General features: G+C 36.5%; 1 protein-coding gene across 5 annotated transcripts in view; it reads right to left on the bottom strand.

Annotated features, from left to right (window-relative positions):
• Positions 1 to 12864, bottom strand: part of LOC131685046 (microtubule-associated protein Jupiter) — a 181006-nt gene extending 168142 nt beyond the window's left edge. For all 5 annotated transcript variants that reach the window (XM_058968430.1, XM_058968431.1, XM_058968432.1 and 2 more), the window contains exon 1: positions 12710 to 12864. The gene's annotated coding sequence lies outside the window, so the exon portion shown is untranslated. The remainder of the gene's footprint in view (positions 1 to 12709) is intronic.
• Positions 12865 to 14660: the final 1796 nt, after the last annotated feature.

Genomic DNA, 14660 nt, shown 5'->3' with positions numbered 1-14660 from the left:
AGTTGACGCAAGTTTTTGCACTCTCTTCTCTCACTCTTGATTTTCAGATTTGCTGTCAAGTGAAGCGGCTTTTAACGCAGATAACAAATTAGCCATCATGTTGTGACTGATAACGAGAGTAGGCTAGGAATTGCGATGATGGTATTTGCTGTGGTATGAATACCACCAGCTGATCCGTTGGTGGCGGGTGGTGTCAGTGGATGAGAAAAGTTTATGCGTTGAATAACGGCTGCAGCGGCGGCGATGGTAGTTATGAGGCTGGGATCAGCTGGCGAAAAAAAGAAGCTTCAGCCATGCAAGTAAGGGAGCAAGAGTAGAACACGAACAAGACATTCCGTGTTGATGTGGGTTAAGGAATTGTGCCATCTTGGCGGGACGATGCGCGGTATGTGGTTCAGCGATGCGGCACGGCGCAGACAGAAATGCGCGTAGGTTTGATGTAATAGTTCACGGGAAAAGGGGAAATTCTGATGCGTTTCGTCTCTAAATAATATATCATCTATTGTAAATATAGGCTCTTTGTGCAACTCGAATTCCGCCTACGCAACGAAAAGAGATTTTTAATGGGGTGCGTGAAGGAACTCGTATCAAGCGTTAACATTTATTTGAGCTCAGGGAATTACTAGCATATACTGTTAATTGGTAGAGGTTCCTACATTAGAAACATCACAAGTAACACATCTGCAGAAATTTTGCAGATAGAAGATAACAAACGATTGAACGTATTTTGGAGCGTTTTTCAAGATTATTGAGCTTGAGCTTGTGTGACCACCCCTGGCTGCTACTCCGTTATCGACTTGGACTACCTGAAGTTGCACAGGGAATCAGTAGATAATTATGCTTGGGAATAGCGAAACATTTTTCAATGTGCAACTCCTGGTAATCCTAAAGTGTTTTATTGATCAATACCGGCGTCGGCCAGGCCCGAACGTAGATCGCGAAAAGAAAAAGAAGGAATGTTAGTCCGATACTTGCTTTTGCTAGAGGCATACTACTGCGCACTCCACACGTATCACGGGAGGAGGGGATATTTGTTAGTGAGTATAGAAGTTGGATTTTACATCTTCTTTACCGACGCCAGAAATTGGACTGCGGTTTTACTTCCCTTCCGAAGCAAGATGTGACCACAGATTTTTTCACCTTAGAAAAATCTCAACGACCTCGGTTGGGATTGAATCCACACCAACTGTCACGCTTACCACTCAACCACCGGCGCCGTCACTCGAACGTATTTTTGTTCAATTTCCAAGGTTATTTCAAATCTAATAGGTTGTATGAGGATCTTCAGGAATCAAGCACAAATCCTCGTATAACATGGGAAACGGGTCAATTCAACCAATTTATTTTGATATGAGGATTTTATGTTTGACCCCATTATCCCGAGTTTGCAATTGCAATTTTCCAATTATACAAAAAGTTCTTTGAAATTTTGTGGAAATCCGTCATTTTGTTGAATTCAATATTGATATAAGTAAAATAATCTTATTTTCTTCGCATTTCTATGAATTTTTAAATATGCATATATCATCGCTTTAATTTCAAAGTTATAGACTGAATAAATGTTTGCTACGCTTGCTTGCCGCGCTTCCATTTATTATCGTTTGATAATCCGGCAAAAGCTGCAACAGACAGTTGGTTCATGCGAGGTCGTGGCAACGAAAATTGCTCACGCATTCAATCCGTTGTTTGAAATACATGTGCAGCGACGTTCTGTGCTACAAATGGTGGATCATTTTTTCTCGGCGACATGTTGTTAGGTACTGAATGTAATATATGTGGTTTTTTCGACCAAAAGAACACCTTTTTATTTCATTTTGTTATCTAGAAATGTTAGAAAAATATATAAAATAGTAACTTTTCGGATCCGAACAAATCATAAACAATCTATGCCTTACACCAATTACATTGCTAGTTAGTTCGTTGAAATCGATCAACTAGGGCCTTAGTATTTTTTTTCAAAATAAACAAGCTCAAAACTTCAAATGCTAATGCTTTTCATAATCATGATTTCACCTCACCCCGTTTGACAAATTTTGACTCTTCTACAAAATTGTAGAAAAGACGTATTCCACTAAAATCTTCTAAACATGCGCCCCACTAGAGTCACAAGAAAAAATATTACACCTAACGGCCCACCCCTTAGTCGATTCCTTGTCCCATCAGGAGTGCCTGTTCCAAATTTAAATCAATTCGGAAAAGTCTAGCTATCGGATCAAAATAGTTAAAGTTTATGTGGAATTTTTCAATAATTTACGTAGAGAAAATCCACTAGCACGCATTTTCACCGCTAGGTGAAAATAAGAAAAAATAATTTTATTTACTACAACTTTGTCAAAAACTGAGAATAAATCCATCTTTAGTAGGAGAAGTTAAAATAATTTTAAAAATGTGATGTCTGAGTTAGTACATAATGGTGAATAAGTAGTCGATTCCTACGGACTTTATTTGTTTGCAAAATAATGGTTTGGTTTACCTGGATCGTATATTTGGACCCTATTTTAGTACATGATGTGAGTCATATTTTGATTACAAAACATTATTTCCATATTTCACCACATAGTAATCAAAAGATGACTCTTATCAAATACGAATGTGGTACCAAATATAGCATTCTGATAAACTAAAACAATATTTCGCAAAAAAAAAATAAAGTTCGTGGGAATCGACTACTGATTCACCACCACAGTTACAACCATTGCAAAACTGACTCAGACACCACCGCACAGTGGCGTGTCTTCAAACAAAAGTCTGACAAAACCTCAAATGTTACCTAATTCGGCTGAAAATCACAATTTAAGCTAATTTTGAGGTGCTGAGCTCATTTTTTATGTCAAAAGTCGTAAAATATTAAATGCATTTTTCCATACAGTGTCATTGAACCTTTCTTATAACTATGATCCCGTTTTCATGATAAATCTTCCGTTACTGTTCACCAATGTCAGCAATATCATAAAAAATGAAGAACACTACTTTAAATCCATTGTATAACGTGTTGGTTTACTGTAGATTGTCTAACTATTTTACACAAAACACCATGCGCCTCCATATCAGCAACAAAGCTTCAAAATCTCCTTAAACCTTTTTGCGCACCTAGGCGCAGAACGAGACCATGATATTCGAAAAGTAGAGGTTATTTCCCATAGAATGTATACTATTTGACCGTTCCGAAATTTGCACAGAATAAATTAGTGAAAAAAGTATTTTTGATCTGAACACCTCAAACATATTTAAATTAAAAAATCATAGTTCCAAGCAAGTTTACCAAATATATTTTATTCACTAACCAAGTTCTTTTGTTCCTCTACACAATGAAACTAGTTGTGCCAAAATCACAACAAAATCAAAAGAGCAACATGCATTTGAAGTTAACAGAGCAATGGTGGGTTCGGAAATGAAAATCATTAAAAAATCCAGACTTTTCTACGTTTAAACTCATGTTAAAAATCGTGTTCTTATCCGATGATCATAAAATTTTGAATATACATCATTCAATACATGGGAAATTTAGGGAAAATATAAAATATCAATATTTCAAAAATAAATTTTTGAGGTTTTGGCCAGCCTCCAGCCACTGTGCACCGCGTTAAAATTTTAATAACTTCATATGATAAACCTGTATTTATTCGCAGTCTTTGACAAAGTTGTAGGCAATAAAATTATCCTTCTTTTCTTTTCGTTTGTACTGATACATACAGTGCCACCTAGCGCTGAAAATGCGAGCTAACGTGTTTTCTCCATGTAAATTGTTGAAAAACCCTACAAATTTCAACTACGTTGGTCCGGTAGCTAGACTTGTACGATCTGGCTCAAATTTGAAACAGATGCTCCTGGTGGGACTGCGAATCGACCCAGGGGCCCTGTGAGAATTCGTTTTTTTTTTGTCTGGGCAGATTGAAGAGACAAAAACGATGCCAGGTTAGGTAAATAGCAGACGGGTGCGTAGGAAATTAGTCGGTCACAGTTTTATACCTGTTGATCTGACTCGATTTTTTGTCCACTTGGAAATTTTTAGAGGCTAGAATTCTCTCAACAAAAGCTGTTGAATAACGATAAATTTTAATTGTTCAAATCTAATGATGGATTCCTTGGATGCTAGATTTGTTCAAAATATGAAAATCTAAATTAAACTGGTCGTCAACTTGAGCGTGCTGAAACCAAACACTGTTTTTCGAGTAAAACGCAAATGATGGAAATGGAATTCCATTTGCTTCTAGTAGGTCAGGATGGATTACAATGAGTGCTTGAAGATCATCAGGAGTATTGGTAACTTCAATATCATAGAAGTTTTACAACATAATACAGCGCATCTTAAGATAATATAATTATGGTGAAGAAACCTCCTACAAATAGTTATGAAGCCGTAACTGTTCAAAAACATATGTATAGACTTGGTGTCTTCAGTAAAGTTGTTAAAATTCTAACACAAATAACTTTCCCGAAGACTAGATTTGTTCTCCATAATCATTTCGTGGGGGATTATTCAAAAGATGGACTATATTATGCTGTAAAACTTCTTCGAAGATTCTAAACTCTCAAAGTTGACGGTTTAGAAACTATGTGATCTTGACTGTAAACACTATTCCTCAACATTTATACTACTCTTCAACACTTTGAAAATTCATAACATAAGAACAAGAATGTTTATGAAATATCTAAGCAAGTGAAGCACTGAAATGTACAGGATAAATCTCTTCTTACCTGCCGTTTTATTTTGAGAAGATTTATAATTGTAAAACCGATAAAACAAAAAACAATCTTCAAATTCTTATAAAAATTAATACTGACATACTAGAGACGAACAGGAAAATGTTAGCTTTCATGATTTCTGTTCTACTTTCCGACAAAGAAGCTGCACATTGTTAACTTGGTTTATTTCGTCTTTTCAACGACCTCCGTTGTTTGCGTCTTCAGCAAAGTTGTTCACAAGGCCAAGCAAACAAGAATTGTTTTAATTGAGGGGACAGTCACCACGCGACGCTAGCGTATATGTATTAGAGTGGCAGCTGTTTTTGTGATGTGATTTTGTCCAAAAATGTATTAACATTTTTTAAAAATGGAGCGAAATTGGACCATATTAATACGTGCCCAAAAGCGTTTGAAGTTTTATATGAGAAATACATGTATTTTTTCATACATTTTATATAAAAATTCATAACTTTGTCCAGTGAACGCAAAATTTTGAATCTTGATAAAGTTGAAGCACACACAAACTCGCAATTGCGTTACTGCTGGCCAGTTGCATATCAGATGATATGAGGTTCCGTAGTCGGATTCATAATAATCACATGAAAATGACTCAGTGCGCGAAATAGTAGCCATGTGATAATTGAGTTTGACGACAAGTTTGTAGATTGAGCCGATAGGTGCAATTGCTCGGTTGAAGCCCAATAACGCATCTTTTCCTTTATCTAACTAGTTAAAATTGGCAAAGCAGACTCAGGATCAACAAAGTCAATCTATACACCTGATCTAGCCAATTCTTCGCCCTTTCACTACCACCAATACCGGGCACCCAAACGAGGTTGTTAGTATGCTAAGTTCTTTGATTAGATTTCGGCATGCAATCACTAGCTTGGACCGTGATTTGTCCGAGCTAAGGGTCTTGATTGCAGCCTGACTAACGGAGCAGAAATTTATAGCTTGGCCAGACAAGCTCTGTAGAAAGAGCCGATTGTACCCCGCAGATAATCGCTAAGATTTCTGCTTGGAATACGGTATAGTATCTCCCTAGCGAGTGAGATTGTTTCAATCTTACTTCACGACAGTAGACACCTGCACCAGCTCGTCCATCCATCAGAGAGCCGTCAGTGTAACAGTTCACTTGCGTTTGTTGTGGTCTCTCCAAGTAGCCAGACAACATCTCATTTCGAGAGGAAAACTTCACATGGAATGTCCTGTAAGGAAAACTATATGTGAGTGTAATACCTCTAGGAGCAAGAATTTCCTCATCCCATGCAACCATTTGTGACAACAGTCCTTTATGACCGGTAATCAACATGATTACTGTTCGAAAGAGTCTATGTTCTATGCTTCTTGTTCAAGATATATAATGTACTAGCTAATATCCGCCGCGCGTTGCTGCGACGTTCAACGAAATATGAGTACCACACAAACACGCCCCATACCAAATACCTACTGTGTGCAAATTTTTACGGAAATCGGTTAAGCCGTTTGGGAGTCTATAAATCATATACATACAAACTTTGACTTTTATATATATATATATATATATATATATATATATATATATATATATATATATATATATATATATATATATATATATATATATATATATATATATATATATATATATATATATATATATATATATATATATATATATATATATATATATATATATATATATATATATATATATATATATATATATATATATATATATATATATATATATATATATATATATATATATATATATATATATATATATATATATATATATATATATATATATATATATATATATATATATATATATATATATATATATATATATATATATATATATATATATATATATATATATATATATATATATATATATATATATATATATATATATATATATATATATATATATATATATATATATATATATAGATAGATAGACTAGCTAATACCCATCGCGCGTTGCTGCGATTTTCAACGAAATAGGTGGAAAACACAATTTGTTTCAAAGCGCCATCTGGCGGGCATTTAATCTCCAACTAATAGTACACAAACACGCCCCATAACAAATGCCTACTGTGTATAAATTTTCACGGAAATCGGTTATGCCGTTTAGGAGTCTATAAATCATATAAATACAAACTTTGACTTTTATATATATATAGATAGATAGATAGATAGATATAGAATATGTAGAAGTTAAATATTCAAAATCGCTTCAAAAGCCCTAATCGGAGTTGCTGTGAATACACCATTCAATACCATAAGCGCCATTCTTTAGAGATGATTGAGCTTTGACTGAATCGTCACTGCATCTACCACACAAGGCATCCATATGACAGTATTGAACGACGCGCAATTGTCGTTTAAATCCAATAGACGAACTTGGGTTGGAGACCCCAAGTTTTCCGGAAAGTTTGTCTACACTGCCCGCTTTCTTGACTCTGAGCTCGATCTGAGCAGTGAGCAGTATACCTCCAAGGTACTTGACTTAAAACACATACAGTAGCTCAGAGTCAAGGAACAAAATTTGATATTCGCTCGAAGAAAATCAGTATACGCGTCCTCTAGTTGGGTTGGGTTGTTGGGTCTACTGTATTTCCAGTTTAATTTGTTTAAAGTAAACACAAAGTGGATTAAAAATGTTTCTTCATTTGACTGCAAATTTCTTAAAAACCAAGTTTTTTCAGGTCAAATAGGATTCTCCAAAATTTTCTAATATCGTCGAATATTTTTAGAAATCGACACTCTAAGTACGATGTGATATCTGCACATGGAGCTAATACATTCATGTGAATGATAAAAAATCATAAAATATTCATGAATTCTAAACCTGGTTCATGAATCCTGATATATTAGTTGCAGCACACCATTTATGCTAGTGAAATAGTCCACAAAATCATGAAATATTATTCATGGATACGTGAACTCATTCATGTTTCCTAGTACAATAGTCACGGTCTATCTTGCGTGCTGGTGATAGTTAGAAGATATTCCTAATCATTTTCAATTTCACTCAACTTTTCACATGGTCATGAAATTTTCACGTGAATATTATTCGTGAAATCATTTTTGGTCCACGTTTCTTTTCATGGAAAATCATATAGTTATGTCCAGCTGCTAGCGACCAGTAACAGGTACGAGTTGCAGATATAAGAAAAATATTAGGACCTCGAACATCGTTATTCATTTGATAAAAGTTCAGTGTGATGTATGGACAGAAAACGAAAACTTCGCTGAGCACCAACAATACATTATAGAACCACAAATCGTATTCGCGATATAATTCACAGGGGTGTACCCCATTAGGCATAAATACGTTAGGCATACGGACGCCAGGCAGACGTACGTTAGGCATAATGGACGTTAGGCATAAAGACGATTGGCATAATGGACATTAGGCATAATATACGTTAGGCATAATGGACGTTAGGCATAATGGACGATTGGCATATTGGACGTTAGGCATAAATTATTATATTGAAGTATCCTTTAAGGAAATGACTTTTTGGTGATGACAGCCTCGGGTGGTAAGAGCGCAAATGTTTAAAAATTTTTGAATTACTTTGGAAGCTGACAAAACTAGATCAACATTTTATTCTATTGTATATACCTCAAGAAATCTTCACTCAAATAAAATATGCAGAACAAATGAACATCGATTGAACGAATAAACAAATTGCACATCTCTAAAATGGGCTAAATACTCTTGTTTAAAATCAGTCTATTTTGTATGAATGAAACACATCAACCCCCCATGTTGTTTGTAAACGAAAACGTTTTTAAGCTTCTAAAACTTTTGATTTAGGCAGAATTTACTCACAAAACAAGGAAGACCAGTAACTGGGACTATTAGAACTCAGAACTGAAGTTATTGCTATTAGTCTGATATAACTCTGCTGGAGTAGTACCACCAGAGATATTGACAGTTAACGTTGATAAATGAAATTTTGATATATCTACATTATTTTCCATTATTATTGAAAACTGCTAAAGCGCTTCTTCGACGATCTTTTCTTTGCATATATAATATTGAAAATTTTCTAGGAGAATTGTGCTTAGAACCGGAAGATAAATATTGAGCAGCTTCCAGGACTGCGAAAGAAGCGTCTTTCAAAGCGACTTTTTCGTGTTTCTTGAACCCTGTGAACGCTAGAAAAAAGGGATTAACTTAGACTAGTTGTTCATGCATGCATGGTGTAATTGTCCAAGAAGAAAATATATAACCTAGAAGAACAGCTCATGAAAGGAAGAATGATGCAATTTACTAATTCATTCAACGAATATACGATTATTGCTGGTTCTATATTGATTATCTCCCATATTCTTAAGCACAGTGGCTGTATTCTCGAGGCCATCACAAATAGAACTACGGAAACTCTTTGATGTGAGAGAGTTTATTCCTGTACTGTGATGAGTTACCGAAACGAAAAAAGTATCGTCACAAACGTAGAATCCGTAGCCTAATGTGGCTCCTGTACATAACACTGCCAGTTTCCATTGGATCCAAAATTAATGTCTATTCATTAATTTTTCCCATTATTTTTGTTAACAGCTTATTGAGTCAATTTGTTAAATGTTGTAACGGCATTTAATTAGCAAGGGACTGGAAGATGAAGTATATTTTTTCATTATTAAGAGCCTTAGTACTCAAGATAGAGCAAGGAGTTGAAGGAAGAAAGTTTAAAAAAGTGTGGAAAGGGTCATATGAGCAAGCTTAGAGTTTCCCGGCGACTTAACCCTTTGTCTGCTACCGCAGGAGTCAGGATTTTTTGGCACTAGAAATGCGAATCACATAAGTCTGTGGTATGCCCGGACGAGCGTAAAGTAACTTTGTATTTCATGCTGTCGGAACCGATCTTCAATTCCTTGCTCTCCCTTGAGTACTATGGCTCTTAATATTGAAAAATATACTTCACCTTCCAGTCCCTTGCCAATTAAATGCCGTTACAACAGTCTGCTCATTATTTTGCTTTTTTTTTAAATATTTGGATGCAGCTATATTGGTAATACATCTAAAAGGCTAAGAATTTGCTTGTATCAAAAATGAAGAGATGTTTTCTTCATCCCGTATACAGAAAAATAGAAAAAAAAGCTCTACACATGTAAGGGTTAAATATCTCGCTTGGTATTTATCATTTTGGAGTCTCTCGCTAGAGTTATGCGAAGGTATGGTATAGCAATGCGTCATTTTTTCCTAACCTAAAAAACAAACGAAATCTCTAACGAAAGCCTTGCCTTATTTTTGTATTTTTGTGAATTATGCCTATCCTTCATTATGCCTAACGTACATTATGCCAATCGTCCATTATGCTTAACGTATATTACGCCAATTGTCCATTATGCCTAACGTACTTATGCCTAACGTATTTATGCCAAACGTCGCGGACCCAATTCACAGAACTAATATCCAGCGAATCAGTTACACTTTCGTGATCTAGTTCGAATTGTCATGTTACTACGAGTGGAAAACCCGATTATAATAAAAAATAACACGATAAGTCGAAGAGAAATTACAAATATCCTGACAAAACTGCTAATACATATCATGAACATGAAGCACATTACTCATCGTGTTAAATACGAAAGTAAGCTCAATAATAAAATATCACGAAAACGTGCAGATAAATTACGAAAATTGTGACCAGAATCCAGAAAATATGAACACAAATCTAACTAAATCCTGACTAAAACATTCGAATGTAATGCCTTTTATATTTTTGATGTGAGCTAATTCTTCTAAAACACAAAAAGTTTCATGAATACGAGGCTTCATTATGCAATATTCCTAATAACAATTCAGGTTTTGATACTCTTGAAGACCTCAAGACAAGTATTAAAACTTAGAATACACTTGTAGTGTGCTATTAAATTATAATTTCAGCTTGGGATATGTCCTTAGTGGAGAACAATTTTAGTAAAAACTTTTTTCTGTCTATTAAGGAGAAAATTGTCTAAAACCATCTTTGCGTGTGAAAAGCATAAAACCTATAACTAAATCAGTTATAATATTTGCGTTTCGACATCGTCTCATCAGAATCCGACACTAACTTAAGTATATTATAACTCTAAGAAGAAATATAGCGTAGTACATTTTGCGTTGGCTTGCTATACCAAACCAAATGTTTCGATTTAATTAGTTCTCATCAGCTGAAACTGAGCTTCTTTACCAGGGGACGGGCATAGCGTAGTTGATAAATCGATAGCCTTGTGCACAACCCACCTGGGTTCAATTCCCAGCCCCGCACATAGGGTTAGAAATTTTTCCGAAGAGATTTTTCTAACCCGAAAAAGAGGCGAATGACCCTAAGGCTAAAAGGCTAAAATTAAAAAGAGCTTTACCTGCGGGACATAACGCCTGATTAAGAGTTTGCTCAGGAACACAAATTGACCTTTAACTAAGTTATTGTCGGATTCTGATGAGACGAAGTCGAAACGCAAATATTATAATCAATGCGAGGCTTATTTTATTCATAATATCAGGAACTTGGTCACGACTTTCATAAATCGTTTAGTTCACGAAATCGTGATTTTTATTTATCATAATAATATCAACGAATTTCTCCTGTGTGCAGATGTAGGGGTAGCATAGCTGGCAGTAATTAAGCTCAATACACCATCAGTGTCTGTAAGAAAACAATTACCCAATATTTTCATAATTTCATTACTTCACTCGACAGCCCAACCTATGTTCATTTTTTGTAAACTTAGCCAGAAGTTGAGGAGAGTTCAATGTAATAGTGAAACGAGATTTTAATTTTTACACCGGAACACTACAAAAATGGACTCGCTCGATGTATATTTTAGTTGTCGTTAATTCACACGACAGCCAGAATGCAAACAAAAACGAAACAATTCTATGTTCCATGCTGATCCGATATAATTTTAGTCGAATATTCGCTAAATTTTGAAAAACTGTTTCATTCATGTCGCACTATCACGTGCAAGACCACCCAAGCGTAGCGAATTATCTTCAAATAGATAAAATTTTGACCTACACCTGATACCAGTTATCCAATCTTGTGCATGTGTTCGTTTTATTTATAGATGCACCACCTTGATTAAATGATAACATGTACCTATTGCAAGCCTTGGCCTGTTGAAACATTTACTCGCGAAAATGAAAACAAAGCGAAAGTGCCAAAATCCGATATTCCAATTGAACCTGACAACTCGTCCGTCCACTGTTCGCTCGAACTGTAGCCATGGGTGACCGAGTCAATAAATCAGTTCAAACTTAAAACAACAGCATAGTACGTATTCTAGCGGTATTCAAAATGTCCCAAAATCCAGTATCAGCAGCAGACCGTGCACAAGAAATCTTTCACCACATCGCAGCAAATCCATCAGCACTCATTTGCATCCATCTTAAATATCAGTCACTTCTCCACCACTTCCATACACGTTGCAATTCCTCGAAATCTCTGATTTTTCTTCCAACCGTCCACTTCAAAAACCGTTCAGTCACAGCCTTGTTCTATGTTTTTCAACGCCACATAAAACGCCGACGAAAGATAGTTTGTATCTAAACGTCCGTCCCAAAATACACACTAATTTTCACTCTAAATCGTTTGCTTTTTATTGGTTCTTCACTGGTGCTCGGAAATAAACCATCTTCGTCCCGCACGGTGTTTATTACAAGCAGAGCAGCACCGCGCCACCGCTAGAACACGAGGGAAGCAGCAGCAAAAGTAACTTCAATTCACTTCGCGGCACTGCACCCGGCCGGAGTGGAAATTTAGTCCACACTGCAGACCGCGGGGGAAAAACGGTACCAAGAACCAACACTCGCAATAAGTCCATTGCACCCGTCGTCGTCTCTAAATCTGTCCGTGCTCGATATGCTCGCTCATATAGTTGCTGCATCCAAAAAGAAACCAACGGGCAGCAAACAAACAAACAAAAACTAACCGAACCAAGAAACCAGGCTGCCGCTGATTGCGTTCCAAAAAAAGTTATCTTCACACCGAAAACAAAACTTTGAAACGATGCAACGGCAAAAAAAATCACCACATACACTGCGCTTTTCCACTGAATTTTCCTTGTTATGAATCGTTGCAAACCAATCACCGGAAAAGAGAGCCAGAAAGATACTACTACTGTTCACGGGAATGTTCACAGGGCAAGGCTAAAAATCGGACTAAACCATGGCTTATGCGCCGGGGGCATTTTATATGGGGGGATACCGAAATGGAAAACAAGAGACCCCATCGAAGTTGCTGCTTCTGTGCTGCTGCTGCTGCTCACCGTGTGCGCCCGTGTACCTTTCGGTACGCTCTCCGGCTTCAGCAGCACACGCTATGCTCCGGCGGCTGCTCCGATTCCGAGATGTTGTGCTGAGCTCAAGATGCATCTTTTTCAGCTCAGCTGCTTTTGCTCCATCCACACCCAGCTGGGGGAGGCTGAAGCATAAAACGGGCGCGCACCCAACACAGCAAAAGAAGAAAATTTCACTCTCTTTATCTCTTCAAACTTTGATTCGTGCCTCTCTCGCTCTTTCTCACATTTCATCTCGCCGTCGTAGCTGTCGATCGGCACGAGCAGGAAAATTCCAGCACACATAATTGTGGAGTGGCTTTCGTTTGCTTTCCCGTGAAAATGGGTGCCCTCGACTTGAAAGTGTTGCTGTCTATGCTGGGAGAGTGAGTTCGCGAGAGGAGATCGAGTGCACCGTTGACGCGAGCAACGGCCGGCAGACACGTGAGACAGTGAGTGACTCTCATATGAAGTTGTTTTGGGACAAACGTGCACCATGCGACAGTTGGAACGTTTGATCAGCTGTTTCGCATGTTTGGAAGAGATTCGTCAATGATAGCGTGATTGTGACGGTAATGCTTTGCGTAGTGTCAACTGCATTTTAGTCATGTGGTTTCTGTTTTTAATTGGTTATTAAGAATAATTTCGACAATTTTCAAAACGAAGACGACGAATTTAGAAAATTTTTAGTTGGTGTTCTATTAATTTGTACAATATACAACACATAGAACGTTACGTTCTCTCAACTTGAATTGAGACTTCTTTGAGTTTAGAATATTACTTACACTTAATATTATCAAAAACAAAAGATAAATTTGACTCGGTCAGGATCTTTCTTTTAAATATTCTTAAGATGTTAACGCTATACCCAAAAGTAGGTAAATCCAACAGAAATTTATGTATAATAGCGATAAGATGAGATTTGTGTAGTGATAAAATGGAAACTACATTCAAGGCGGTATACCTAAATTTACCATATTGAACACTACTCAAAATTGAGTAAAAAGGACTCAAATTAAATTGAATTTTTGTGCGCCGAATACATCTCGTCAGTAACTAGCACCAACTTGTTGGACGACGTATCTAAATTAGTACTCAAATTAGCACTAGTCACACACTATATCAAAAAAACCACACGACTTATATGATGCCTCAAGCAACTCACAACAAGTCCCGAGTGATGTCCCAGGGAAGCACAGCCAGAAGCTCTGGTTTGCTGACGAGAAAGCGAAACCGAACGCTTGTTTTTTGGCCTGGGAACCAAATGTCAAGAACCTATAATATATATCTCGCGTTTTTTTTTTTGAAAAGGGCCAATAAGCATGCTGTCAAAATCCACTTTGAGAGGAATTTCTAGACAAACGATGATTCGCCGATTATAAATCATAGCAGTAAACGAAAGAGAAAACTTTTCTCTTTCATAAAACGATAACATCCAGTCTTGACGAGTTACGGTTTGTCTGGAATTTTTTCTCAAAGTGAATTTTGACAGTATGCTTATTGGCCGTTTACAAAAAAACACGCGAGATATATTCCCAAACGGCAAATATTGGATCAAACCAATTTTGTGCCTTAAGGGCAGAATACCAGTCAGGTATAAATAGCTCAATCCGCGGCTATAGTTTTAATCGCTGCTGAGATTAAATATTTAATTCTTTTGGTAATTCATATTGCACAAAAGAACTCAAATTGAGGTATTTTTTCTTAACAGT

This window comes from Topomyia yanbarensis, chromosome 2 (assembly GCF_030247195.1).
Source record: "Topomyia yanbarensis strain Yona2022 chromosome 2, ASM3024719v1, whole genome shotgun sequence".
In the NCBI taxonomy this organism is placed as follows: domain Eukaryota; kingdom Metazoa; phylum Arthropoda; class Insecta; order Diptera; family Culicidae; genus Topomyia; species Topomyia yanbarensis.
The sequence above is the reverse complement of the archived record's forward strand: the minus strand, read 5'-3'. Positions and strand labels throughout refer to the sequence as shown.